Source organism: Amblyomma americanum, chromosome 6 (assembly GCF_052857255.1).
Source record: "Amblyomma americanum isolate KBUSLIRL-KWMA chromosome 6, ASM5285725v1, whole genome shotgun sequence".
In the NCBI taxonomy this organism is placed as follows: Eukaryota; Metazoa; Arthropoda; class Arachnida; order Ixodida; family Ixodidae; genus Amblyomma; species Amblyomma americanum.
In genome coordinates, this window is record NC_135502.1 from 116077405 (window position 1) to 116083404 (window position 6000).

The following is a 6000-nucleotide window of genomic DNA, read 5'->3' on the forward strand; positions in this document are numbered from 1 at the left end:
AGGAGACAAACGCGGACTTGTAATTAATTGACTCTGTATTAAGTTTTAGGCACGCCTACAATGCTCTTCTCTCTGTCTACAGGTGGCATACTTGCGGCCCTAATGCAAGCGATATCGTTACCTACTAATGGCACACACATGTACGTTAGTGGCGCTGGTTTAGAACAATAAGTTGGTGAAAGGGAGCTTTCTTCCATTTTTTGCCCAGAAACAAGTATTCTTGCGAAAAGAAGATGATTATTATGATGATGATCACAACGGATTTTTATGGCGCAACGGCATCTATAGCCAAAGAGCACCATGGCACAAGATATTTTCGTCTTCTCAAGTTGGCTTCAGAGACCCATTTCCCAAGAATTTCACCCTTAATAAACCGAGAACTTGATGGGGGGAAGCCTGTAGCCATTCTTTCACCGGTGGGTACCTGGCGGCACTGGGGATCGAACCCTGCACCTCCCGCATGGGAGGCGGATGCTCAACCACTTGGAGACCACTGCATTAACTCCCGCTGCCGGCCGGTTACCCACTGGCTTCCTCAAAATATGTACAAGCTTCGCTCCGGCCTGGTGCTCGGCTTGCTAGGGTTGCCAGGCTTGGCAAAGGAGCCTGGGCCTTCAAATCCCGTCCTTGTGGGGTTCGAACAGAGACAGCGCTAATTGAGAAACAAAGCGGAATGCATGAAGTCTTGACTCAGTTTCTCTATGCCTGCTTGTAGTGCTTACCAGGCTGGTTAATGCGTATGTTCGAGATTCACTGCTTGCGAAAGGTGTTCATTAGCTATCATTAAATTGTGGTTGATCATGCCTCTGTAGAAAACGTCCGCTCCATTAAACAGCTAAGTTATTAGCTGCTCCAACGGTTGCACATTCTTGAAAACATGTGTGACTAAGGCGTTCATCTTTATGCAGGAGCCGGGCGATCTCTTGGCGGAGGCGTAAGAAAGGAGTTTGTTTAGAACAATCTTTTTAATTGAGCGACAGTTTGTCGTTTTGAAAACAAAAAAAAGTTACCGTCTTGCAATACAAAATGAAGTTCGGCTTCGGTGGGTCGAACTTATGTCATGGTGCTTACCCGGAAGCTTAAGCCGTATTATTTTAGATTCCGTCAGTCGAAACAGGAGCATAGCCGTCGTAAGAATTCCGTGGCGGCTCATGCTTCAACAGTCGACATAGGGCGAAACTGAACCTATATTAATGGCAATAATTCGCGCCACCACTATGTCAGAGAAACCGGGCAAGCATGAACGTTTAACTAATTAGTTTTGTTGATGAATCTTATGTAGCTATCTGCTGCATTGTTTACTTTTGTTATGTTGCCGTTTGTAATATCTGTGCCCGATATTTCTTCGCAGGAGCCGGCGATCTCTGGACGGAGGTTCGGGAAGTAGTACTTCTTTACATAGATAATACACCATTGAAATTTATTATAGACATTTCAATGTTTTATACGTTCCAAATTTAACAAAATAAAGCAATGTTTAAAGCATGAGTATGAGTGCCAACTGTGGTGGGTTTTGCTGATGATGCATTTATTGATGTCTTACGCCATAAAAGATACTTTGACATTGTGGGTAAGCCGTACCTTAGCTGTAATCCAGATATGGTACTGTCTCTTTTTTTCAAAACATGGCCCCATAGAAGAAAACCAGTTTTCCTTTTAGCGGTATCTATACAGCTATATTTATTTATTTATTTATTTATTTATTTATTTATTTATTTATTTATTTATTTATTTATTTATTTTACCCTCCGGGCATAAGGAATTACAGAGGGGAGTGGGTTAATTAGGATAAACAACAATTAAATAGAATACGGTGAAAATAGGTATTACAAAATAAATTACCTCCAGAATAAAACAAATAACAACATCAAGAAAACGTAATTAGTATAGAAACAATGTATACAATACTGTGGAAGCAGATGTAACACAATCAACTTTCTTCAGAATAAACAATATTAGCTACAGCGTCATGAAAGATTTTCTTATCTGGAATAGCTGCAATATCGCGGGTAAGACGGTTCCATTCCACAGATATGCGGGGAAGATATGACTGAAAAGAAGATTTGGTGTGGCATGTTTGGATGCCAACCTTGTGGCGGTGATCTATGCGACGTGAAATGTATTCGGGGGGTGACATGAAGTAGTTGTGAAGCGCAACGTGATAATATAGCTTGTGAAATAGTGTTAGGCGACCAATTCTGCGGCGAGATTGTAACGGTGGGAGTGAGACGTTAGATTTCATGGCTGTGATGCCTGCCGTACGGTTGTAATTTGAAAGAATGAAGCGAACGGAATTATTTTGGACAAATTCCAAGGAATATGTGAGGTCTTCATGCGTAGGGTCCCATATTGATGCTGCGTATTCTAGTTTAGGACTTATGAGTGTTTTATAGTGTAGAAGTTTAAGGGATGAGAGAGCGGTAGACAAAATGCGACGTAAGTATCCTAACATGCGGTTAGCGTCATTAATCACGTAGTCAATATGATTAGACCATGTAAAGTTTTGAGTGATATGAATTCCTAAGTACTTATGTTTTTACAGAATCAAGAGGAGTGCCATCAAGATAATATGAAGGAAGAGCGTTAGATGTCCGGGAGACACGCAAAGGTTTACATTTATTAGTGTTTAATTTCATATTCCATGTAGTGCACCAGTTTGACACCAAATTAAGGTCTGACTGGAGAGTGTCAGTATCGTTGACGTTATTTATTTCCCGAAATATTACACAATCGTCAGCAAAAAGGTGAATGTTAGAAGATATGGCAGAAGGAAGGTCATTAATATAGATTAAGAATAGGAGTGGCCCAAGTACCGATCCCTGTGGAACACCAAATAGCACGTTATCAATCGATGAATTAGTGTTATTAGCATGCACAAATTGCCAATGGTTTAGAAGGAAAGATTTATTTCATTGGAAGACTTAAGCATCGAGATTAAGATGGCTCAGTTTATGTAGTAGCAATTTATGGCATACTTCATCAAAGGCTTTGGAAAAGTCCAAGAAAATGCAATCAGCGCAAAATGAGTTGTCAAGTATGCGGTATAGCTTATCAGTAAAGGCAAGTAATTGAGTTTCACAGGAGTATGTTTGCCGAAAACCATGTTTCGAAGGCGTGAAAAATGAATTATCATCGAGAAAGGTAACGACATTCTAGAAAATGATATGTTCTAGTAATTTGCAGCGTGTGCTGGTGAGCGAAATGGGACGAAAGTTTTTATGGCAGTGCTTACCACTAGACTTGTGAAGTGGAACCACCTTCCCAATTCTCCATTCGTTAGGAAGGCTTGCTGTGTCGAGTGACTGTTGAAAAGGTTTGGATAGTACAACTGAACTATAGGCACAAGTAATTTAGAAATTTACCGCTAATCGCATCGAAACCAGGTGAAGAATCATTTTTTAAAGATTCGATTAATTTGGCTACACCAGGTGGATCGACAGCTATGGGTGGCATTGTCGGGAACCTGTGGCGCGGTATGAATGGAATATTAACGCTTGAAATGCAGGGAAAGGTTTCAACGAATGTGTCATTCAGCACGGAAGCACAAAGATCATTGGGGATATTTTTACAGGAGGCGTCTTGTAGACTAATTATTGGGTAGTTCGCAGGGTTTATAACGCGCTAAAATTTTTTAACACTCGTTTTCAAAATAGTTGGTAATGTCGCAGTGTTCCGCAATGTTTTACTCTCGGCACGTTCATATGACTAATGTTTACGACATCTTTTCGAAGGAACCAGAGACTTGTCTGAGCGATGTCTGGGCGGAGTTGTATGTGAGTGACGCCCTTTTAGAATGGAGATTACATTAAAGTATCATTAAACGAGCATTTCTTCTTACCGACAAGTGAATATGATTGGTTTATTGGTGTCGTGGCGTTTAACGTTCCAAAGCAACTCAGGCTATGAGGGACGCTGTAGTGAAGGGCTCCAGAAATATTTACCACCTGGGTTTCTTTAACGTGCACTGACATCGCACGGTACACGGGCCTCTAGAATTTTGCCTTCATAGGAATTCCGCCAGCGCAGCCAGGAACGAACCCTCGTCTTTCGGGTACGCTGCCGAGCGCCACAACTACAGAGCCACCGCGATTGGTCGAAGTGAAAACGACTAAAGTAGGGGCAATATGCAAAGCATGTTCTAAGAATACGGTGTGTAGAGCTTTTCTGATTGCGCTTTCTAAGCAGTCTATCCAATGTCATGAGTTTCGACCCAATCCAAATATTTGCATTGGCTTTGATTACGAGATCATTACTGCTTGTTCACCTGTAAGCAATTTCCGCTTAGCTAAAATACTAACTATTCATGCAATACTGATGCAAAATTGTATATACTTCTGAACGGCTCAAGAGAAACATACGAAACCGAAATATTGAGTGGTTAATACCGCTTCGAAGTGTATATGCCACTAGTTTCTACACCATGTGCACTGCGGCTATATTGGTGCGATTAATTTATCATTTGTCAACAAGAGCGGGTCCATCTCGCGGCGGAGGTATTGGCAAGTGAGCCACACCTTTTCATTTTAGGCATTCAAAATGACTGAACCGGCTTACGAGAGTTTACTGATATTCAGGGAGGCAAACCTGTATAATCGCAATATGAAGGTCTGCTGCAGGTACGACTTGACTTTATTTGCTGGAACGTCTGGGTGGCTCATGCTTTCATGTTAACATGCAGTTCAATAATGGACTTAAATGGTAGTAAAGTGTAGCGCGTTTTGAACGTATTTTACGGCAGGACGCAAGATAAACAAGCGAACTCGTGAAAAACCTCTAGTTATTGTGCGTCAGGTATTTCATGCCACTTTGTCCCACTGTTTTTCTACGGTTTGGATGTTGGCGCGCGAAATGTTAATGCTTTCTGTACGCAATAGCCGGCCGATCTCTGGGAGGTGGAGTAGGTGAGTGTAGCTGGCTTAAAACAATTCTCTTATGAATTTTAATAAAGAAACCTTTCATCTTTTTTGCTGTTTAATATTATTTAGTTACGAGGAATGCGATTGCGAGAACTCGAAATGAGTTGTACAGCACTCTACTTAAGGTTCTTTGCACGTAATCTAACGCGTGTAAAAGGATCCCACAGAAGGACCTTAGAAGTAACTACAAGTCCTTACTATAAGACATGCCTGTTAAGCAAACTGGTGTCAAGTAAAACCCCAAGTGTTGCTAATTGATCCCCTATTCTCAGATTCTTCGAAACACGATACAATATAGATATCAAACTCCTAAAAACTACCTCTGTAACCTGTTTAATTCAAGCCCTTGCCGGTATGCTCCGCGTCGTGTCTGCACATGGCATTCTTGCATTACTAAAGCAAATGATATATTTACGCTGGAGCCGGAGGCATGGCTAAGCGATCTCTTAGCGGATGTGTAGATAAGTTGCGCTGCTTAAGAATGCTGATACCCTTATCAATTAGATAATAAAACAGTTTGTGTCTTTTCGCAGCCACGATGTTTTATGTGCAAGAAATGAGAAAAGCATGTAGTCGTGAATCAATGTCGCGCGCTTTGATATTGGTGCTTCCCTTTTAGACTAAGCCGTAAAACAAAGAATGAAATCGGCCAAACATGTCTAAATATTCGTCCTTGCTGCGTACGAGCGCGAGAAATAAGCAGGAAACCTTCGCAATGCTTATTGATTAGCCGGCGTCATTCTGCATGCTTCAAAGCATGCTAGAAGAAAAACTTGAAAACTCATAAAGTGAAGCCTATTAATGGCCCTAGGGATTTAAAGACGATCACGTGTCGGTTTGTGGCACGCGGTGTAATGCCATGACAAATGTCTGTGAAATCTCAACGCCGCAGCCGGCGACAAGTCTGAGCGAACTCTAGCTGGAGGAGTAGATTTCATAAAAAATTCGATTAAATGGAACTTGCTTAATTGTAGATGCTGGAACGTAATCAGGTATAACAAATACGTAATGCATGAGCACAATATGCGGTCAGTCACGTTTTGCTTGTTGCATCTAACACCTGGCCTTCCCCAGACAGTCAAGG